At 37.6% G+C, this 24,894-nt stretch overlaps 1 non-coding gene and 1 pseudogene across 1 annotated transcript; one reads left to right on the plus strand and one right to left on the minus strand.

Moving 5' to 3' along the window:
- LOC107608200 (B-box zinc finger protein 24-like) overlaps positions 1-24,894 on the plus strand; it is a 51,463-nt pseudogene that overhangs the window by 16,412 nt on the left and 10,157 nt on the right.
- On the minus strand, positions 9,613-9,720 carry LOC148552753 (small nucleolar RNA R71). The gene has a single exon (XR_015893705.1). It is a non-coding gene; the product is annotated as a small nucleolar RNA R71 (small nucleolar RNA).

Consider the following 24,894-nt stretch of genomic DNA (forward strand, 5'->3'; position numbering starts at 1 on the left):
ACTCAAACACAATCAATCAAGATTTAATTCGTCAATCCCTACCTTGATTTGCTGCTCCAAATCCGGTTACTCTTTGAAGTGTTCTTAAAGCACTTTTTCCTCCTAAAACACATCAAGAACAACTTTAAAACTCTAAACCATCAACTAAACGAACTTCAGAAGCATCTTAGGAGGGTTATCCTCACCTTAAACGTGCAGGAAATCAAAGATCTTTGGCCCACAAGTCAAGCTAAGCAAGAGATCTAAGGGAGAACATCAAGAAAACACTTGTTTAAGCATGTTTCCTTGAAAACCGAAATGAAGAGGGAGGGAGACAGCCATCTCACCTTATTTCCAGTTTTGATAAGTCACATGGTTATGTAGAGGAAGAAGAGAGGATCATTTTGGTGAAATCGGAGTTTTGATTTGAGTTTTAGTTCAGAAGAAATCAAGCTTTGAAGATTAAGTGTTCATGAAAGTTTCTCTCTTTTCTCTCTTGTTATTTTCGACCAAAATGATGAAATGAGACAACCTTGGAGTTCTTGGGGGTGTAAGGTGAGTTGTGATTGGTTGGCTTGGAGGTGGGTTAAAATAATATTAAAATATCTCAGGTGTATAACTACTAAAACTAGATGTATCGGAACACTCGTAAAAACATCTCTAAAAATTATTTTCTGAGCTACTAGCATAAATGACACTAGTAACATATTTATTATGAGAATAGAACATGTATGATGAGGCCTTAGCATTGCTAAAGTCATCAGAGAGTGCTGCTGCTAAGCTGCACCAGTAAACCGTAAACCCAGTTAAACCGATTTTTCTGTTTTTAACTAAAACAGACCAGGTAATCTTATAATATCATTCAAGCATTTTCTAATACTAATATAATGATAAAATTATACTATTATCTCTCTCTTCTCATGAATCGACTCCGGTTCATCAAACAGAGACTATTTACAAAAATCATAATCAAAACTGCCAACTGATACGGTTCAAAAACTAGGTTCTTCGTGACCGCATTATCGAGCGTGCCTCGGAAAAGGTTCTAGCTTAAGGATGACATAATGACAATGAGGATTGAGATACTTGTTGATATAGAAGAGGTGTTCCCTTTACTGATCTTCTGGCAAAATCCATGCCTTCAGAAAAGATCTCGCATACTCGAAAATCAGGGTTGTTACATTCTACCCTCCTAAAAGAAAAGTTTGCCTTTAAAATTTCAGCCGCATGCAAGAATCCACCTTCAGGCAGTCTATTTCCTTCAAGCCATCCTGACAAAGATATCAGTTCGTTCCTTACAGCATCTAAATATCACATAGCCATGGCCATGGAGATCATAACAGCTATAAGAATAGTTGTGCCTCACACGAATTTGTCGTTCGGAACTCGATTAAACCATGCCTATTCATAGTCATTGAGGTCTTATCCGCACCAAACAATCAATATTAAGGTGATCAGTCTTAATATCTCAAGTTAGACACGATCATTCCCAAAATGAGCACTCATAGACATTCATGCCAAATGTATCTTGAAGATACCCTAACAGCATGAGACACACAAGCAGAGTATGCAATGAAGTATAGTCAGTCCACTCCCCAGGCTCTATTGGGAACGAACTGCTCTGATACCAAATTGTAACGACCCAATTTTTAGTATGTCTAGATCATACCGGAAACTGAGTGCTTCTAATTTGTCTTCCTAATTATTATCTATTATTTATCATATGAGCCTGATTCGTTGTTAAAAATGTAGTTAATTTGCGGGGTATATATATATATATATATATATTTGAAAACATTTGGATTAATAGGCGGAATCATTCATAATCAATTCACAACTGATAATAGATAAAACAGTTATAAACAACCACACATAAATACATCACAAGCAGTCAACAACATTCAGTGATCCAATTTTTATGTAAGTATAGACTTTTAGTTAGAACACCCCTAGATATAGCTAGATAATAACTATATACATATATATACATGTAACATCCTAGGCCCTGACCTATTCAAGAAGTGCCTAAGCTGGTACCCAGGCTAGCCTAGACTCTATACTCACCTAGTCCCTCTAAACTACTAGAGCGAGGGAAAGTACGTTCTAAGTCTTCAAAAATCAACTCAGGTGGAACATCAGCAAAAGGTAGAACATCATCTACTACTCTTTTGCACGGTCAGACATTGCCATATAATGTCTCTCTGGTACTTCATCAAGTAGCCACACAACAGGAGTCTCGTACACAGGATTTAGGCTAAAGTGCGCATACGAACGGGGTGCAGATGTTGGCTGGTCTCACAGTATATACATATAAACAGAAACGGAGTTCACTCTAGACTCAGAAGACTACCTAGAGCGGAATCCTTTTTTTGCGTACGATCATCAGCGAATTACGGAAGGAAACTCATGCTTCCATCGGAAGGGGGAAGGGAGAGAGAAGGGGTTAGAACTAGGGAGTTCTTAGTAGGGCCGGGGTTATTAGTTAAGTTCATTAATTCTATGTTGTTTAGCAGACTATTAGCAAAATACAAAGAAGCAGTAATTAGAAAACACAGATAAGTAGAGAAGATAGAGAAAATAGATAGCAGAACACAAATAGAACAATACAAGAAAATAACACAAGCGCAGAGAATGGAATACAAACAAGGAAAGCATACATTCATACCACAATCATAACAAAGGAAATGCACAACCAAGTATGATGCATGTCTAGCCCTAGCGCAGTTAATGAGCTCATTTGTCGGTTTCTACCCGCTCCCGACGTAACCCGAAGCAGCTGAAACGGGTATGGTTTTCCAGTCAGCATAGGTACAGTTCTCACTAACCGACGTATGTGTCATATCCTCTGTAAGCAAACTCTACCTTACAGGTGGCGACATTCTAGCCGTGTATGAAATCATATTCTCTGTAAGCAATCCTTGCCTTACAGGTGCAGCATTCTAGCTGTGTATGAATTAATATCCTCTGCAAGTGATCCCAGGTTATCAGTTGCAGGTACAACTCTCAATAGCTGTGTAACACTGGAAAACGTTCTGTGGTCGTACCACTATCTATTTGACTGCCTTCACGCAGCAGATCATTACATAATCATTCTCATTATCATCATTCATCATCATTCTCATTATTCATCATCATTTTCACATTCTTATGCAGTACCTCTTTCTTTCTCTGTTCAATCATACTGTACAAACTTTACAGCTTTTACTTTTACAACATCTTAACTCAAACCATTTCTCTTTAACAGATTACTCTTTTCTCTGTATCCCTTTATTCTACTCTGGTTACTCTTTTCTCTGTATCTCTTTACTTTTCTCTGATTACTCTATTCTCTGTGTTTCTCTACTCTGCTCTGATTTCTCTGTTTAACATATGTATTTAAAGCTTATGTAAATTTCGGTATGAATAGTTAGTCTGTCCCAAGTATAGGTTCATTAAGTCTATACTGAAACAGTCTAACTTTTCATATAATACCTAACCCTAGTCGCAATTCAATGACTAACTATGTTGCCCTAGTTCGTTCACTAATCTCTGTCTGATTTTCTGTTATTAAAACTTTACAGACTTTTTCTTCGACTTTTATTTTTTCTTCAACTTTTTATCTTTCTTTTATCTTTGCCTCACTAACATGTTATTACCACTCCCTAAGTGTTTTATGAAGGTAATTATGAGATTCTGCTCTTAAAGTTATCTTTCTAAAGCTTTTACAGAAAACTCCTTTTTCGTATTATTTTATTATTTTTATTAAAATATTATTTTTAATTAAATATTATTATTTAATATTTTATTATTATTTATTATTTTATTAATATATTTTTGAAAATTACCCCACTTTAACTTTTAACCTTTAAAATTCACTTTTTACTACCAGTAACTTTTAATATTTCTACTTTAACTACCCTAACTTTCAGAAATTACCAAATAACCCCTCAAACACCAAAATAATTACAACCTTGCCCTTTTTAAGATCTAAAAGGTGTTCTTCAATGTTCTTCACCACACTCAAAGTGTTCTTCGTGTTCCTCGTAAATTCTTCAGATTCTTTCTCTGTTTTCACCCGTTTTTCAGGAACCGATTTTTACCAAAATTCAAAATAAATTCTCAGCCACTAAAACCCCATCCTTTCTACATGATTTTTACACAAATTGAACCCCAATTTAAGCTCTAGGGTTTCATTTTCCAGCAGCCATAAGAACGCACATTCATAGCTTGATTTCATCAAATTTTCACCAAAATTTCAACAAGAATTACTCATACAAACAATCAATTTCAAGCACAGCCAAACCATATCATAATCACACAACTCAAACACAATCAATCAAGATTAAATTCGTCAATCCCTACCTTGATTTGCTGCTCCAAATCCGGTTACTCTTTGAAGTGTTCTTAAAGCACTTTTTCCTCCTAAAACACATCAAGAACAACTTTAAAACTCTAAACCATCAACTAAACGAACTTCAGCAGCATCTTAGGAAGGTTATCCTCACAATCAAAGATCTTTGGCCCACAAGTCAAGCTAAGCAAGAGATCTAAGGAAGAACATCAAGAAAACACTTGTTTAAGCATGTTTCCTTGAAAACCGAATTGAAGAGGGAGGGAGACAGCCATCTCACCTTATTTCCAGTCTTGATAAGTCACATGGTTATGTAGAGGAAGAAGAGAGGATCATTTTGGTGAAATCGGAGTTTTGATTTGAGTTTTAGTTCAGAAGAAATCAAGCTTTGAAGATTAAGTGTTCATGAAAGTTTCTCTCTTTTCTCTCTTGTTATTTTCGACCAAAATGATGAAATGAGACAGCCTTGGAGGTCTTGGGGGTGTAAGGTGAGTTGTGATTGGTTGGCTTGGAGGTGGGTTAAAATAATATTAAAATATCTCAGGTGTATAACTACTAAAACTAGATGTATCAGAACACTCGTAAAAACATCTCTAAAAATTATTTTCTGAGCTACTAGCATAAATGACACTAGTAACATATTTATTATGAGAATAGAATATGTATGATGAGGCCTTAGCATTGCTAAAGTCATCAGAGAGTGTTGGTGCTAAGCTGCACCAGTAAACCGTAAATCCGGTTAAACCAATTTTTCTGTTTTTAACTAAAACAGACTAGGTAACCTTATAATATCATTCAAGCATTTTTTAATACTAATATAATGAGAAAATTATACTATTATCTCTCTCCTCTCATGAATCGACTCCGGTTCGTCAAACAGAGACTATTTACGAAAATCAGAATCAAAACTGCCAACTGATACGGTTCAAAAACTAGGTTCTTCGTGACCGCGTTATCGAGCTTGCCTCAGAAAAGGTTCTAGCATAAGGATGACATAATGACAATGAGGATTGAGATACTTGTTGATATAGAAGAGGTGTTCCCTTTTCTGATCTTCTGGCGAAATCCGTGCCTTCAAAAAAGATCTCGCATACTCAAAAATCAGGGTTGTTACAACGCCCATAGTAAAGCTTGTTGTTCCTTCTCTGGAATTTATAGATGGCGTGCCACGCCTGGCCTTGTGATGAGCAGATAATTTATACCCTTTTGGCATTGTTTTTACATAGTTTTTAATATATTTTAGTTACTTTTTATTATATTTTTATTAGTTTTTATCTAAAAATCACATTTTTGGACTTTACTATGAGTTTGTGTGTTTTTCTGTGATTTCAGGTATTTTCTGGCTGAAATTGAGGGACCTGAGCAAAAATCTGATTCAAAGGCTGAAAAAGGACTACAGATGCTGTTGGATTCTGACCCTCCTGTACTCGAAATGAATTTTCTGGAGCTACGGAAGCCCAATTGGCGTGCTTTCAATTGCGTTGTGAAGTAGACATCCTGGGGTTTCCAGCAATATATAATTGTTCATGCTTTGCCCGAGATTTGATGGCCTAAATTGGCGTCCAATGCCATCCTAAAATATCTTGGCGTAAAACGCCCAAACTGGCACCAGAATTGGAGTTAAACGCCCAAACTGGCACCAAAGCTGGCGTTTAACTCCAGGAACAGCCTATGCACAAAAAAGCTTCAATGCTCAGCCCAGGCACACACCAAGTGGGCCCCGGAAGTGGATTTCTGCACTATCTGCACTTAGTTACTCATTTTCTGTAAACCTAGGTTACTAGTTTGGTATAAAAACTACTTTTAGAGATTTATTTTATATCTTTGGAATCATATGTAACTTTGATCATCTTTTCACGTTTGGAGGCTGGCCTCACGGCCATGCCTAGACCTCTTTTCACTTATGTATTTTCTACGGTGGAGTTTCTACACCCCATAGACCTCTGCTGTTCTTTATGAATTAATGCAATTACTACTGTTTTCTATTCAATTCACGCCTACTTCTTCTCCAAAATATAATCTCGTACTTAATTTAGTTAAGTCAGAATGAAGGGGTGACCCGTGACAATCACCCAATCTTCGTTACTCGCTTAGCCAAGATCCGCGTGCCTGACAACCACAAAGCGGTCTACATGATGTTCAACGTAGTCATTGGACGACAGCTGGAGTATACTCTCTTGGATATCTAATACACCGACCGAGTCCGTGAGATTAGTATTTTGGTGGTATAGGCTAGAATTATTGGCAGCATTCCTAGGATCCGGAAAGTCTAAACCTTGTCTGTGGTATTCCGAGTAGGATCTGGGAAGGGGTGACTGTGACGAGCTTCAAACCTGCGAATGTTGGGCGCAAGTGACAGTGTGCAAACGGATCAATGGATCCTATTCCGATGCTAGTGGGAACCGACAGATGATTAGCCATGTGGTAGCTGTACCTGGTATTTTTCATCCAAAACGAGAAATCCGACAGTTGATTAGCCGTGCAGAAACCGTAGAGGACCATTTTCTCTGAGAGGATCCTACAGCTTGCCATGGAAGGGAGCATGCATGATTGGAAGAAGGCAGTAGGAAAGCAGAGGTTCAGAAACAACAAAGCATCTGCAGACGCTTATATGAAATTCGCACCAATGAATTACATAAGTAAATTTTTTTTTTTTATGTTTTATTTATCTTTTAATTATCAAAACCTCAAAACCATTTGAATCCACCTGACTGAGATTTACAAGGATGACCATAGCTTGCTTCAAGCCGACAATCTCCGTGGGATCGACCCTTACTAACGTAAGGTATTATTTGGATGACCCAGTGCACTTGCTGGTTAGTTGTGCGGAGTTGTGAAAAGTGTGAATCACAATTTCCGTGCACCAAGTTTTTGGCGCCGTTGCCGGGGATTGTTCGAGTTTGGACAACTGACGATTCAACTTGTTGCTTAGATTAGGTAATTTTATTTTATGTTTAAGCTTTATTTTTTTATTTATTTTCAAAAAAAAAATAAAAAAAATTGTGTTCTTCAGAATTTTTAAGACTGAATTCTAGAGTATCATGAGATATGTTGAACCCTGGCTGGCTGTGAAGCCATGTCTAATCTGTTGGACTGAGGCTTCCACTTCTCATTGACATGCTTGTATATTTTATGCTAAAGCTTGGCTGGCTATTTGGCCATGTCTAAATCTTTTGGACCGAAGCTTTCACTTAAAGCTTGGCTAGCCATCTGGCCATGTCTAATTCTTTTGGACCGAAGCTTTAGACTAACGTTGCATGATTCCTGGAATTCTTATTAAAAATTTTGTATCTCTTTATTTCTTTTTCCAAAATAATTTTCGAAAAATACAAAAAAAAAATTAATAAAATCATAAAAACCAAAAATATTTTGTGTTTCTTGTTTGAGTCTAGTGTCAAATTTTAAGTTTGGTGTCAATTGCATGCTTTTAATTTTCTTTAAATTTTCGAAAATTCATCATGTGTTCTTTCTTGATCTTCAAATTGCTCTTGATGATTTTCCTTGTTTGATCTTTAAATTTTCTTGTTTTTGTGTCTTTTCTTGTTTTTCATATGCATTCTTGAATTACTAGTGTCTAAAGTTTAAAAAAAAAAAATTTAAGTTTGGTGTCTTGCATGTTTTTCTTTTCTTAAAAATTTTCAAAAAATATGTTTTTGATGTTCATCATGATCTTCAAAGTGTTCTTGGTGTTCATCTTGACATTCAAAGTGTTTTTGCATGCAATTTTTGTTTTGATCTTAATTTCCTATGTTTTGTGTCTTTTCGTTGTTTTTCTCTCTTCTCATTAAAACTTCAAAAATAAAAAATAATATCTTTCCCTTATTTTACTCATAAATTTCGAAATTTTGGGTTGATTTAGTCAAAAGTTTTAAAATTTAGTTGTTTCTTGTTAGTCAAGTCAAAATTTCAAATAAAAAAAAATTCTATCTTTTCAAATCTTTTTCAAAATCAAATCTTTTTCAATTTTCTTTCATGTTTTCAAAAATCCCAAAATTAATTTTCAAAATCTTTTTCTTATTTTTATTTCATGATTTTCAAATTAATTGCTAACATTTAATATTTTGAGTAAAAAATTTTCAAGTTGTTACTTGCCTATTAAGAAAGGTTCAATCTTTAAATTATAAAATCATATCTTTTAGTTTCTTGTTAGTCAAGTAATCAACTTTAATTTCAAAAATCAAATATTTTTAATTTCATTTTCAAATCCTTTTCAAAATAAATTTCAATCATATCTTTTTCAAAATTTAATTTCAAAATCCTTTTCTAACTTCTTATCTTTTCAAAATTGATTTTCAAATCTTTTTCAATTAACTACTTGACTTTTAGTTTGATTTTAAAAAGTTTTCTATTTCAATCACATCTTTTTCAAAACTACCTAACTACTTTCCTCTCTCTAATTTTCGAAAACTAACTAACAACTTTTTCAAAATTCTTTTTAATTAACTAATTGTTTTAAATTCTAATTTTATTTTATTTCTTTTAATAAAATCAAATTCTAACTTATAATTAAATTAAAAACAAAAATATTTTTTTCTTCTTTTAAATTAAAATTCGAATCTCTTATCTCTCTCATCTCTTTCTATTTATTTTATTTATTTACTAACACCCTTCTTCTTAAAAATTCAAACCCACTCCCTCTCTGTGTTCGAATTCTTCTTCTTCTCCCTTCTTCATTCTATTCTTTCATTCTTCTACTCACATAAAGGAATCTCTATACTGTGACATAGAGGATTCCTATTCTTTTCTGTTCTCTTCTTTTTCATATGAGCAGGAACAAGGATAAGAATATTCTTGTTGAAGCTGATCCGGAACCTGAAAGGACTCTAAAGAGGAAGCTAAGAGAAGCTAAAGCACAACACTCTGGAAAGGACCTAACAGAAATTTTCAAAAAAGAAGACATGGTAACCAAAAATAACAACAATGGTGGAGATGCAAGGAAGATGCTTGGTGACTTTACTGCATTCACTTCTAACTTCTATGGAAGAAGCATCTCAATTCCTGTAATTGGAGCAAACAACTTTGAGCTTAAGCCTCAATTAGTTTCTCTAATGCAGCAGAATTGCAAGTTTCATGGACTTCTATTGGAAGATCCTCATCAGTTCTTAGCTGAATTCTTACAAATCTGTGACATTGTTAAGACCAATGGGGTTAATCCCGAGGTCTACAGACTTATGCTTTTCCCCTTTGCTGTAAGAGACAGAGCTAGGACATGGTTGGACTCACAACTTAAAGAAATCCTGAACTCTTGGGAAAAGTTGGTTAATGCTTTCTTAGCCAAATTCTTTCCACCTCAAAAGTTGAGCAAGCTTAGAGTGAAAGTCCAAACCTTCAGACAGAAGGAAGGTGAATCCCTCTATGAAGCTTGGGAAAGATACAAGCAATTGATCAGAAGGTGTCCTTCTGACATGCTTTCAGAATGGAGCATCTTATGTATATTCTATGATGGTCTGTGTAAATTGTTCAAGATGTCATTGGATCACTCTGCTGGTGGATCTCTTCATCTGAAGAAGATGCCTGCAAAAGCCCAGAAACTCATTAAAATGGTTACAAATAACCAGTTCATGTACACTTCTGACAGAAATCCTATGAATAATGGGACAACTTAGAAGAAAGGAGTTCTTCAGATTGATACTCTGAAGGCCATATTGGCTCAGAATAAAATATTGACTCAGCAAGTCAATAAGATTTCTCAGAGTCTGACTGAAATGCAAGCTGTATCAGGCAGTACTAAAGAAGCTTTCCCTGAAGGAGAAGCTTATGACCCTGAGAATCCTGCAATGGAAGAGGTGAATTACATGGAAGAATCTTATAGAAACACCTATAATCCTTCATGGAAGAATCATCCAAATTTCTCATGGAAGGATCAATAGAAGACTAATCAAGGCTTCAATAATAATGGTGGAAGAAATAGGTTTGGCAATAGTAAGCCTTTTCCATCATCTTCTGAGCAGCAGACAGAGAATTCTAAGCAGAGCCTCTCTGACTTAGCAACCATAGTCTCTAATCTAACTAAGATCACTCACAGTTTCATGAATGAAACAAGGTCCTCCATTAGAAATCTGGAGGCACAAATGGGTCAGCTGAGTAAAAGAGTTACTGAAACTCCTCCTAGTACTCTCCCAAGCAATACAGAAGAGAATCCAAAGAGAGAGTGCAAGGCCATCAATATGTCCAACATGGCCGAACCTATAGAGGAGGAAGAGGCAGTGATTTCTAGTGAGGAAGACCTCAACGGACGTCCACTGACCACTAAGGAGTTCCCTAATGAGGAACCAAAGGAATCTGAGGCTCATATAGAGACCATAGAGATTCCACTGAACTTTCTGTTGCCATTCATAAGCTCTGATGAGTATTCTTCCTCTAAAGAGGATGGAGATATTATTGAAGAACAAGTTGATCGGTATTTAGGATCAATCATGAAGCTGAATGCCAAGTTATTTGGTAATGAGACTTGGGAGGATGAACCTCCATTGCTCATTAATGAACTAAATACCTTGGTTCAACAGAAATTACCTCAGAAGAAACTGGATCTTGGAAAGTTCTTAATACCTTGTATCATAGGCACCATGACCTTTAAGAAGGCTCTGTGTAACCTTGGTTTAAGTATAAACCTCATGACACTCTCTATAATGGAGAAACTGGGGATCTTTAAGGTACAAGCTGTAAGAATCTCACTAGAGATGGCAGACAATTCAAGGAAACAGGCTTATAGACTTGTAGAGGATGTCTTAGTGAAGGTTGAAAGCTTTTACATCCCTGCTAATTTCCTAATCCTAGACACTGGGAAGGAAGAAGATGAATCCATCATCTTTGGAAGACCCTTCCTAGCCACAGCAAGGGCTGTGATTGATGTGGACAGAGGAGAGTTAGTCCTTCAATTGAATGAGGACTACCTTGTGTTTAAGGCTCAAGGATCTTCTTCTGTAACCATGGAGAGGAAACATGAAAAGCTTCTCTCAGTATAGAGTCAAACAGAGCCCCCACACTCAACTTCTAAGTTTGGTGTTGGAAGGCCATCATCAAGCTTTGAGTCTCTGTGAAGCTCTCTAAGAGCTCACTGTCAAGCTATTGACATTAAAGAAGCACTTGTTGGGAGGTAACCCAATGTTATTTAATTATATTTATTTATATTCCATTGTCATTTTATGTTTTCTTTAGGTTGATGATCATGTGAAGTCATAAAAACAACTGCAGAATTAAAGCAAAATGAAAAAGAGCATCAAAAATAGCACACCCTGGAGGACAAACTTACTGGCGTTTAAACGCCAGTAAAGATAGCAGAATGGGCGTTTAACGCCCAGCCTTGCAGCATTCTGGGCGTTAAACGCCAGAATCGGCAGCACTCTAGGCGTTTAACGCCAGAAATGGGTGTCTAGCATCTACCTAGCATTAAATGCCAGAAAGGGGCAGCAGACTGGCGTTTAACACCAGGAAAGGTAGCAGAGCTGGCGTTAAACACCAGAATTGGCACACAGTGGGCGTTTGAATGCCAGAATGGTGCAGGGAGCAGAATTCCTTCACACCTCAGGATTTGTGGATCCCACAGGATCCTCACCTACCCCACCTCTTCTTCTCTCCTCTTCACACCTTTCCTAACACTCTTCCCCAAATACCCTTCACCTATCAAATCTTACCCTCTTCCCGATATCCTCTTCACCACTCACATCCATCCATCATAAACCCCACCTACCTCATCATTCAAATTCAAACCATTTCCTCCCAAACCCACCCCTTCATGACCGAATTCCCCCTCTCTCCTACCCTATAAATACCCCTCCTCACTACCTTCAATTTCACACATCATACACACTACTATCCCCCTTGGCCGAAACCTTTACTATCCTCCATCTCCTCCATTTCTTCTTCTTCTACTCCTTTCTTTCTTCTTTTGCTCGAGGACGAGCAAACCTTTTAAGTTTGGTGTGGAAAAGGCTCTGCTTTTCTATTTTTCCATAACCATCAATGGCACCTAAGGCTGGAGAAACCTCTAGAAAGAGGAAAGGGAAGGCAATTGCTTCCACCTCTGAGTCATGGGAGATGGAGAGATTCATCTCAAAGGTCCATCAAGACCACTTCTATGAAGTTGTGGCCAAGAAAAAGGTGATCTCTGAGGTCCCCTTCAAGCTCAAAAAGGGTGAATATCCGGAGATCTGATGTGAGATTCGAAGAAGAGGTTGGGAAGCTCTCACCAACCCAATCCAACAAGTCAGAATCTTAATGGTTCAAGAGTTCTATGCTAATGCATGGATAACTAGGAACCATGACCAAAGTATGAACCCAAACCCAAAGAATTAGCTCACAATGGTTCGGGGAAATTACTTGGATTTCAGGCCAGAAAATGTAAGGTTGGCATTTAACTTGCCAATGATGAGAGGAGATCCTCATCCTTTCACTAGAAGGGTCAACTTTGATCAAAGGTTAGACCAAGTCCTTAGGGACATTTGTGTAGAAGGAGCTCAATGGAAGAGAGACTCAAGAGGCAAGCCGGTTCAACTAAGAAGGCTTGACCTCAAACCCGTGGCTAGGGGATGGTTGGAGTTCATCCAACGCTCTATCATTCCTACTAGCAACCGGTCTGAAGTTATAATAGACCGGGCTATCATGATCCATAGCATCATGAATGGAGAGGAAGTAGAAGTTCATGAGATCATATCCATAGAACCCTACAAGGTGGCAGACAAGCCCTCCATTTTGGCAAGGTTAGCCTTCCCTCATCTCATTTGTACCCTATGCAATTCAGCTGGAATTGTCATAGAGGAAGACATCCTCATTGAAGGAGACAAGCCTATCACTAAGAAAAGGATGAAGCAAACAAGAGAGCCCACTCATGGACCTCAACAAGAGCATGAGGAAGTTCCTCATCATGAAATCCCTGAGATGCCTCAAGGGATGCACTTTCCTCCACAAAACTATTGGGAGAAAATCAACACCTCCTTAGGAGAATTGAGTTCCAACATGGGGCAACTAAGGATGGAGCACCAAGAGCATTCCATCCTCCTCCATGAAATTAGAGAAGACCAAAGAGCCATGAGGGAGGAGCAACAACGGCAAGGAAGAGACATAGAGGAGCTCAAGCACTCCATAAGATCTTCAAGAGGAAGAACTAGCCGCCATCACTAAGGTTGACCCGTTCATTAATTTCCTTGTTCTTATTTTTCTATTTTTTGAAATTTATGCTTTATGTTTTGTCTATGTTTGTGTCTTTATTACATGATGATTAGTGTCTAGTGTCTATGTCTTAATGCTATGAATGTTCTATGAATCCTTCACCTTTCTTAAATGAAAAAATGTTTTTAATTGCAAAAGAACAAGAAGTGCATGATTTCGAATTCTATCTTGAAATTAGTTTAATTATTTTGATGTGGTGGCAGTACTTTTTGCTTTCTGAATGAATGCTTGAACAGTGCATATTTTTGAATTTGTTGTTTATGAATGTTAAAATTGTTGGCTCTTGAAAGAATAATGGAAAAGGAAAAATGCCATTGATAATCTAAAAAATCATATAATTGATTCTTGAAGCAAGAAAAAGCAGTGAAACACAAAGCTTGCGAAAAAAAAAGAAAAAAATATGCAAAAAAAAGAAAAAAGAAAAAAAAAGAAAAAGCAAGCAGAAAAAGCCAATAGCCCTTTAAACCAAAAGGCAAGGGTAAAAATGATCCAAGGATTTGAGCATTAATGGATAGGAGGGCCCAAAGGAATAAAATCCTAGCCTAAGCGGCTAAACCAAGCTATCCCTAACCATGTGCTTGTGGCGTGAAGGTGTCAAGTGAAAAGCTTGAGACTGAGTGATTAAAGTCGTAGTCCAAAGCAAAAAGAGTGTGCTTAAGAGCTCTGGATACCTCTAATTGGGGACTCTAGCAAAGCTGAGTCACAATCTGAAAAGGTTCACCCAGTTATGTGCCTGTGGCATTTATGTATCCGGTGGTAATACTGGAAAACAAAATGCTTAGGGTCACGGCCAAGACTCATAAAGTAGCTGTGTTCAAGAATCAACATACTGAACTAAGAGAATCAATAACACTATCTGAATTTTGAGTTCCTATAGATGCCAATCATTCTGAACTTCAAAGGATAAAGTGAGATGCCAAAACTGTTCAAAAGTAAAAAGGCTACATGTCCCGCTCATCTAATTGAAGCTAATCTTCATTGATAAGTTTGGAATTCATTGTATTTTCTCTTCTTTTTATCCTATTTTGTTTTTAGTTGCTTGGGTACAAGCAACAATTTAAGTTTGGTGTTGTGATGAGCGGATAATTTATACCCTTTTTGACATTATTTTTACATAGTTTTTAGTATGTTTTAGTTACTTTTTATTATATTTTTATTAGTTTTTATCTAAAAATCACATTTCTGGACTTTACTATGAGTTTGTATGTTTTTCTATGATTTCAAGTATTTTCTGGCTGAAATTGAGGGACCTGAGAAAAAATCTGATTCAGAGGCTAAAAAAGGACTACAGATGCTGTTGGATTCTGACCCTTCTGCACTCGAAATGGATTTTCTGGAGCTACGAAAGCCCAATTGGCGCGTTCTCAATTGTGTTGGAAAGTAGACATTCTGGGCTTTCCAGCAATATATAATAGTCCATACTTTGCTCGAGATTTGATGGGCTAAACTAGCATCCAAAGCCAGCCTAAAACATCTTAGCGTAAAACGCCCAAACTAGCACCAGAATTGGAGTTAAACGCCCAAACTGGCAACAAAGCTGGCGTTTAACTCCAGGAACAGCCTATGCACGAAAAAGCTTCAATTCTTAACCCAAGCACACACCAAGTGGGCCCTGGAAGTGGATTTCTGCACTATCTGTACTTAGTTACTCATTTTCTGTAAACCTAGGTTACCAGTTTAGTATAAAAACTACTTTTAGAGATTTATTTTATATCTTTGGAATCATATGTAACTTTGATCATCTTTTCACGTTTGGAGGCTGGCCTCACGGCCATGCCTAGACCTCTTTTCACTTATGTATTTTCTACGGTGGAGTTTCTACACCCCATAGATTAAGGTGTGGAGCTCTACTGTTCTTCATGAATTAATGCAATTACTACTATTTTCTATTCAATTCACGCCTACTTCTTCTCCAAGATATACTCTCGTACTTAATTCAGTTAAGTCAGAATGAAGGGGTGACCCGTGACAATCACCCAATCTTCGTTACTCGCTTAGCCAAGATCCGCGTTCCTGACAACCACAAAGCGGTCTACATGATGTTCAACGTAGTCATTGGACGACAGCTGGAGTATACTCTCTTGGATATCTAATACACCGACTGAGTCCATAAGATTAGTATCTTCGTGGTATAGGCTAGAATTATTGGCAGCATTCCTAGGATCCGGAAAGTCTAAACCTTGTCTGTGTTATTCCGAGTAGGATCTGGGAAGGGATGATTGTGACGAGCTTTAAACCTGCGAATGTTGGGCGCAAGTGATAGTGTGCAAAAGGGTCAATGGATCCTATTCCGACGCTAGTGGGAACCGACAGATGATTAGCCATGCGGTAGCTGTACCTGGTATTTTTCATCCGAGACGAGAAATCCGACAGTTGATTAGCCGTGCAGAAACCGTAAAGGACCATTTTCACTGAGAGGATCCTACAGCTTGCCATGGAAGGGAGCATGCATGATTGGAAGAAGGCAGTAAGAAAGCAAAGGTTCAGAAACAACAAAGTATCTGCAGACGATTATCTGAAATTCCCACCAATGAATTACATAACTAACTTTATTTTATTTTATGTTTTATTTATCTTTTAATTATCAAAACCTCAAAACCATTTGAATCCGCCTGACTGAGATTTAGAAGGATGACCATAGCTTGCTTCAAGCCGACAATCTCCGTGGGATCGACCCTTACTCACGTAAGGTATTAGTTGGACGACCCAGTGCACTTGCTGGTTAGTTGTGCGGAGTTGTGAAAAGTGTGAATCACGATTTCCCACACCACCTTGGCGTGCCACGCCCATTGAAAGCTTCATGGACTCTCCTCTGGAACTGATAACTAGTGTGCCATGACCATTAGCTGGCATGCCACGCCCACTGAATTTCTTTCACTCTGCTCTCTTGACTTGTTAACTGGCATGCCATGCCCATTGGCTGGTGTGCAACGCCCATTCAGTTTGTTCGTATTTGCACCAAGTGGCATGCCCAGCACACACGCCCAGCTCCTCTTTCTTGCTTCCTTCTTCTTTTGTTGCTCTTTTCACCTGAAATTCAAGCAAAACTCTTTTCAAAGCAATGTACCATAAAATTCATCATTTAGTTCATGAAATTGCATTAATTGGATTAGATTTCACTATTTCTATGGTCCTTTTAGATAAGAAAAAGAGGTAGATGATGCAAGTCATCACAATACCAAACTTAAGTTCTGCTTGTCCCCAAGCAAATCAATGTGAATTGTTCTTAATTGATCGAGACTTGACCCTGAAAAGATGCATTCTCAATTAGAAATATAGGCCAAAAATCAATTCATGCATGAACTTTGTTATTATCATATCACAATGAACTCCTAGACTTTTGAGGATCTCTTTTAAGTGCTTGCCTTAAGAGCCCTTTCTATTGATTGTCACCTTGAAGTAGTAAGATTAGTTATTTTTCTTTGATTGTTCTTTCTTTTCATTCCTCTTCTTTTTGTTTCTTTGATTGACCACGACTCTAGGTGTTTTGTCTCAAGACGACCCTTTAGGTTAAGCTTTAAATTAGCACTCCCAAACTAGTTGGTTTTAGGGTACTAGGTGTTAAAATACCCCTAAGAATTTACTTGCTCAGGTCTCTCTTCTTGACACATCTTCACCACAAGCATATACTAGGATCTTGGCTCTTTGAGCTACTTGTTTCTTTCTTAATTCCTAGTAGTTAATGCTCAAAGCCTTGGGTCTTTTGCTAACTACTCCTTGGTTCTATGGATATTCAAGGGTCATCTTTGGCCTCTACTTGTTGTGTCCTCTATGTCCAAGTGTACATTATGGTCTACTTACTTTTAGATTTTCATTCATGATTCCATACTTTGTTCCTTTTCTCTAAATTTTGAATTATCCCACTTGGGTCTTAGTCTCTTCCTCTTGTTTTTGCAACAACTCATCATTGATTCTTTTGAAAACAACTACTTTTATTATTGATGTGATGAAAACTTGATAAAAGGACCTTTTCTTTCTCAATTTAAAAACAGAAATTTAAAGGACTCATAGAAAGACTCTAAAACATAGAAGAACTAACAACAACTAACATATCAATACAAACTATCAAGCAGAAATTCAGAGAGTAAATTTTCAACCATGGGACTCAACAACCTTGTATCCTTGAGCAGCTTTCAATGCATAGGTCCCTTTCCCTTATCCTTCTTTTTGGAGGACCCATCACCATCCTTCTTCTTGGAAAGCTCTTTCTTGTGTAGGGGTATCCCTTGGCTTCCAAAAGCCCAACCTCCTCATATAGGTCCTTTTCATCCTCTTTGTGCTTGGTTAGTATCTCTTCTTACCTTGCACTCAACTCTTCCATACCTTGCATGAATATTGGATAATTGGGGTTGAGAGTGGCTACCACATTACACAAGTGATTCATCTTTGCTTGTGTGTTTATGTTATATTGTCTCCTTGATGTGGTCCTAGCCTCAGAGAGGGACCTAAATTTAGCAAGGTTCCTCTACTGTACTTGATTTTGCTCCATGATTTTGTTGAGGCTGCCTTGCATTTCTCCCCAGTAAAATTGGCCTTGCTGCACCTTCATGCACTCCACACTTCCTTGGAGTTGCTGGATACTCTCTTGCATTTTCTCCCATTGCTTTTGTTGCTCCCTAAGTTGAGTAATGTCTTCTTGCATGTGGTTGATGTTCCCTTGCATTTGGTGAATGTTTCCTTGCATCTCCTCCCAATTAAAGCCTTCTGGAAATTGTGCTTGGAACTATGGAAATGGTGCTTGTACATAAACTTCTTCTTGTTGTGGTGGCCCTTGTGGCTCTTGCACATGAGCCCTGTGTTTCCTGGCTCTTTGTAGTGGGTTGATGGCCACCACTTTCTCCATCTTCCTTGCAATGATTGGTTTATATTGCTCCACCAGTGTTTCATGAATAACCTTCTCTACTCCAGCCTCATCACAAAGCCATTGGATGATGCTTGGGAAGGCAAGTTGATGAATCCATATTTGATGATGATTTTTGGTTAGAATTGAATGGATTTTCATTACATAAACTCACACTTACTCCCTTGAATAGCATGCTTTTGATCTCTCCTCCCAATTTGTGCTTGATCATGAAAATATGCTCTTTTAAACCTAATTTAATCTATTTTATTCCATTTTCCTTCTATTCGATGCCTTGATATTGTTGGTGAGTTCTTTCAGGTATGTAAGGTAGGAATGGATTGGAGAAAATGGAAGAAGAGTATGCAAAGAGGAGGAAGCAAGAGAAATCAAAGGAGTGAGCTCAGAGATGTGTGCGTGTGCACAACTACCTGTGCATACGCACAGCCATCCAAGCAGAGTGCGTGGAGTGCAGCAAGTGTAACAACCCTAATTTTCGAGTACGCGAGATCTTTTCTGAAGACACGGATTTCTCCGAAAGATCAGTAAAGGAAACACCTCTTCTGTATCATCAAGCATCTCAATCCTCATTGTCATTATATTATCTTTAACTCAGGACCTTATTTGAGACAAGCCCGACAACGCAATCGCGAAGAACCTAGTTTTTGAACCGTATCGGTTAGGAGTTCTGATTTTAGTTTTCGTAAATAGTCTCAGTTTGACGAACCGGACTCGACTCATGAGAGAAGAGATATAATAGTATAATATTATCATTATATTAGTATTATAAGATGCTTGAATGATATTATAAGGTTACTTGGTCTATTTTAGTTAAAAACAGGAAATCAGTTTAACCGGGTTCACAGTTTACTAGTGCAGCTTAGCACCAGCACTCTCTAATGACTTTAGCAATGCTAAGGTCTCATCATACATGTTCTATTCTCATAATAAATATGTTACTAGTGTCATTTATGCTAGTAGCTCAGCAAATAATTTTTAGAGATGTTTTTACAAGTGTTCCGATACATCTAGTTTTAGTAGTTATACACCTGAGATATTTTAATATTATTTTAACCCACCTCCAAGCCAACCAATCACAACTCACCTTACACCCCCAAGACACTCCAAGGCTGGTCATTTACTCCCTTTGGCCGAAATTGAAAGGAGAGAAAAGAGAGAAAACTTCATGAACACTTAATCTTCAAAGCTTGATTTCTTCTGAACCAAAACTCAAATCAAAACTCCGATTTCACCAAAATGATCCTCTCTTCTTCCTCTACATAACCATGTAACTTATCAAGGCTGGAAATAAGGTGAGATGGCTATTCCTTTCCCCTTTCAATTCGGTTTTCAAGGAAACATGCTTAAACATGTGTTTTCTTGATGTTCTTCCTTAGGAATCATGCTTAACTTGACTTGAGGGCCAAGAAACGTGACTTTCCAGCAAGTCTAAGGTTATAAATCACCTCCTAACGTTCTGAGGGAGATTTGGTTAGTTGAGGGTTTTTGGATTTAAAGTTGTTCTTGATGTGATTTAGGAGGAAAAAATGCTAAAGGACCACCTGAAAGTCTAACTGAATTACGAGCAGCAAAACCAGGTAGGGTGTGACAAATTTAATCTTGATTGATTGTGTTTGAGATGTATGATTATGATATGGTTTGTTTATGCTTGAAATTGATTTCTTATATGAGTTATTCTTGGTGAAAGTTTGTTGAAATTTTGATGAAATTTGATGATATTTAAGCTATGAATGTTGTTCTTGAGGGCTGATGGAAAAACGAAATCCTAGGCTTAAATTGAGGTTCAATTTGTGTTGAAATCATGTAAAAAATATGGGGTTTTAGTGGCTGCTAATTTATTATCAATTATAGTAAAAATCGGTTGCTGAAAAGACTGAAAAACGGGTAAAAACAGAGAAAGAATCTGAAGAATTTATGAAGAACATTGGTGCACGAAATTGTGTTCCATGTTCTTTGTACTTGTGTGAGAGTAACAATATATAATTGTATTGAATCCTCATTGTGGCTCTATGTATGTGTGGACACAACTCCGTTCAACTAACCAGCAAGTGTACTGGGTCGTCCAAGTAATAAACCTTACGTGAGTAAGGGTCGATCCCACAGAGATTGTTGGCTTGAAGCAAGCTATGGTCACCTTGCAAATCTCAGTCAGGCGGATTTAAACATGATATTTTATTAGATTAAAATAAACAATAAAAGGGATAGAGATACTTATGTAGATTCATTGGCAGGGATTTCAGATAAGCGAATGGAGATGCTTTTCGTTCCTCTGAACCTCTGCTTTCCTGCTATCTTCATCCAATCAGTCTTACTCCTTTCCATGGCTGGCTGTATGCAAGGGCATCACCGTTGTCAGTGGCTACATCCCCTCCTCTCAGTGAATCTTATGCTCACGCACCCTGTCACGGCACGGCTATTCATCTGTCGGTTCCCGATCATGCTGGAATAGGATTCACCCTCCTTTTGCGTCTGTCACTAACGCCCTGCAATCGCGATTTTGAAGCTCGTCACAGTCATTCAATCATTGAATCCTACTCAGAATACCACAGACAAGGTTTAGACCTTCCGGATTCTCTTGAATGCTGCCATCATTCTAGCTTACGCCACGAAGATTCTGGTTAGGAGATCTAAGAGATACTCATTCTAGCTTAATTCATGTAGAACAGAAGTGTTTGTCAGGCACGCGTTCATAAGGGGGAAGGATGATGAGCGTCACACATAATCATCACCTTCATCACGTTCTTGGGTGCGAATGGATATCTTAGAAGAGAAATAAGAAGAATTGAATAGAAAACAGTAGTACTTTGCATTAATCTTTGAGGAACAGCAGAGCTCCACACCTTAATCTATGGAGTGTAGAAACTCTACCGTATGAAAATACATAAGTGAAGGTCCAGGCATGGCCGAGATGGCCAGCCCCCTAAAACGTGATCAAAGGATCATAGGGTAATCCAAAGATGAACAATGGATTAAAACTGAGACCAAAGATGGTCAAAAAGACGTCTAATACAATAGTAAGAGGTCCTATTTATAATAAACTAGTCACTAGGGTTTACATGAGTAAGTAATTGATGAATAAATCCACTTCCGGGGCCCACTTGGTGTGTGTTTGGGCTGAGCCTAAGTGTTGCACGTGCAGAGGCCATTTGTGGAGTTGAACGCCAGTTTTTGTGCCAGTTTGGGCGTTCAACTCTGGTTTTGGATCCTTTTCTGGCGCTGGACGCCAGATTTGGGCAGAAGGCTGGCGTTGAACACCAGTTTACGTCATCAATTCTTGGCCAAAGTATGGACTATTATATATTGCTGGAAAGCCCTGGATGTCTACTTTCCAACGCAATTGGAAGCGCGCCATTTCGAGTTCTGTAGCTCCAGAAAATTCACTTTGAGTGCAGGGAGGTCAGAATCCAACAACATCAGCAGTCCTTTTTCAACCTCTGAATCTGATTTTTGCTCAAGTCCCTCAATTTCAGCCAGAAAATACCTGAAATTACAGAAAAACACACAAACTCATAGTAAAGTCCAGAAATGTAAATTTAACACAAAATCTATTAAAAACATCCCTAAAAGTAACTAGATCCTACTAAAAACATACTAAAAACAATGTCAAAAAGCGTATAAATTATCCGCTCATCAAACATGAATAACACTTTGAGTGTGATGAAGAACAATGAAGAACGGGCTTTAGATCCTTAAAAGGGCAAGGAAGTAAAAATTTTGGTGTTTAAGGGGTTATTTAGTAATTTTTGAAAGTTAAGGTGGTTAAAGTAGAAATATTAAAAGTTACTGGTAGTAAAAAGTAAATTTTAAAGGTTAAAAGTAAAAGGTAAGGTAATTTTCGAAAATTAATGATAAAATAATAAAGAATAATAAAATATTAAATAATAATATTTAATTAAAAATAATATTTTAATAAAAATAATAAAATAATATGGAAAAGGCAGTTTTCTGTAAAAGCTTTAGAAAGACAACTTTAAGCACAGAATTTCATAATTACCTTCATAAAACACTTAGGGAGTGGTAAGAACATATTATTGAGGCAAAGATAAATAAAAGATAAAAAGTTGAAGAAAAGATAAAAATCAAAGAAAAAGTCTGTAAAATTTTAATGACAAAAAAACAAACAGAGACTAGCTAACGAACTAGGGCAACATAGTTAGTTCTTGAGTTGCACCCAGGGTTAGGTATAATATAAAAAGTTAAACTGTTTCAGTATAGACTTAATGAACCTATACTTGGGACAGGCTAACTATTCATATCGAAATTTACATAAGCTTTAAATACATACGTTAAGCAGAGAAAAGAGTAATCAGAGCAAAATAAAGTAACACAGAGCACAGAGTAACCAGAGTAAAGTAAAGAGATACAAAGAGTAATATGATAAAGAGAAATGGTTTGAGCCAGGATATTGTAAAATTGAAAGATGTAAAGTTTGTACAGTATGATTGAACAAAGAAAGAAAGAGGTACTGTATAAGAATGTGAAAGTAATGATGAATAATGAGAATGATAATGAATGATGATAATGAGAATGATTATGTAAGAATCTGTTGTAGAGAGGCAGTCAGATAGATGGTGGTACGATCACTGAGAGTGCTTTCCTGGGATACTTAGCTATAATGCTTTTCTGTAAGTCAGAGGACTCTTTGACGTTAGGATTTTTGCCAGTAAAGAATTTTATAAAGACAGTCGTGTTGTAGGTATAGTTTCTAAACCAACAAAAATTCCTTCGTACAAACGTTTTGGTTGTCACAAGTAACAAACCCCTAAATAAATTGATAACCGAAGTATTTAAACCTCGGGTCATCTTCTCAAGGAACTGCAGGGAAGTATGTTCTTATTATCGGTTATGGAGATTGTAAATCGGGGTTTTGAAGATGAGGAGCGAGTAATTTAAATTGCAATTGAAATAAGTAAAAGACTGTAAAGTAAATAAATAACTATAGAATAAACTTTTGGCAAGGTATGAGAAATTAGAAGTCCTATCCTAGTTACCCTTATCAATGATGATGAAGATTGAATCTTAATTCCACTCAGTTAGTATTTACTTAAAGTAAAGAAAATTCAAGTGACTAATTAGTTAGATCCTCAAATCCTAGTTAATCCCTAAGGAAAGATTGGGATTGTTGAAGTTCAATTCAATTAGCAAAGATAACAATTATCAATCATGTTTGAGTTTGATAACTCCTGAGTTACTGATTTCTTAACCAAGACCAAAAGGCCGAACCCTACACCCCCCTCACTCCTATATAAACCCCTCACTCCTTCTTCATTTTCACACAACACAACCCTCTCTTCTTCTCCTTGGCCGAATACATCTTCTTCCTCCATCTCCTCCATTTTCTTCTTCTTCTACTACTTTCTTTCTTCTTTTGCTCGGGGACGAGCAAACATTTTAAGTTTGGTGTGGTAAAAGCATAGCTTTTTATTTTTCCATAACCATTTATGGCACCTAAGGCCAGAGAAACCTCTAGAAAGAGGAAAGGGAAGGCAATTGCTTCCACCTATGAGTCATAGGAGATGGAGAGATTCATCTCAAAGGTCCATCAAGACAACTTCTATGAAGTTGTGGCCAAGAAGAAAGTGATCCCTGAGGTTCCTTTCAAGCTCAAAAAGAATGAGTATCCGGAGATCCGACTTGAGATCCAAAGAAGAGGTTGGGAAGTTCTCACCAACCCCATTCAACAAGTCAGGATCCTAATGGTTCAAGAGTTCTATGCAAACACATGGATCACTAGGAACCATGATCAAAGTGTGAACCCGAATCCAAAGCATTGGCTTACCATGGTTCAGGGGAAATACTTAGATTTCAGTTCGGAAAATGTAAGGCTGGCGTTCAACTTGCCAATGATGGAAGAGAACGCATGCCCCTACACAAGAAGGGTTAACTTTGATCAAAGGTTGGACCAAGTTCTCATAGACATATGTGTAGAAGGAGCTCAATGGAAAATTGACTCAAGAGGCAAGCCGGTTCAATTAAGAAGGCATGACCTCAAACCAGTGGCTAGGGGATGGCTAGAGTTCATTCAACGCTCAATCATTCCTACTAGTAACCGGTCTGAAGTTACTATAGACCGGGCCATCATGATCCATAGTATCATGATTGGAGAGGAGGTAGAAGTTCATGAGATTATACCTCAAGAACTTTTCAAGGTGGCTGACAAGTCCTCCACTTGGGAAAGGTTAGCCTTTCCTCACCTCATATGCCACCTCTGCAATTCGGCTGAAATTGACATAGAGGGAGACATCCTCATTGAAGAGGACAAGCCCATCACTAAGAAAAGGATGGAGCAAACAAGAGATCATGGACCTCAGCAAGAGCATGAGGAAATTCCCCACCATGAAGTCCCTGAGATGCCTCAGGGGATGCACTTTCCTCCATAAAACTATTGGGAGCAAATCAACACCTCCCTAGGAGAATTAAGCTCCAATATGGGACAACTAAGGGTGGAACACCAAGAGCATTCCATCATCCTCCATGAAATTAAAGAATATCAAAGAGCTATGAGGGAGGAGCAACAAAGGCAAGGAAGAGACATAGAGGAGCTCAAAAGCACCAT

This window comes from Arachis ipaensis, chromosome B7 (assembly GCF_059453495.1).
Source record: "Arachis ipaensis isolate K30076 ecotype BB chromosome B7, ASM5945349v1, whole genome shotgun sequence".
Taxonomy (NCBI): domain Eukaryota; kingdom Viridiplantae; phylum Streptophyta; class Magnoliopsida; order Fabales; family Fabaceae; genus Arachis; species Arachis ipaensis.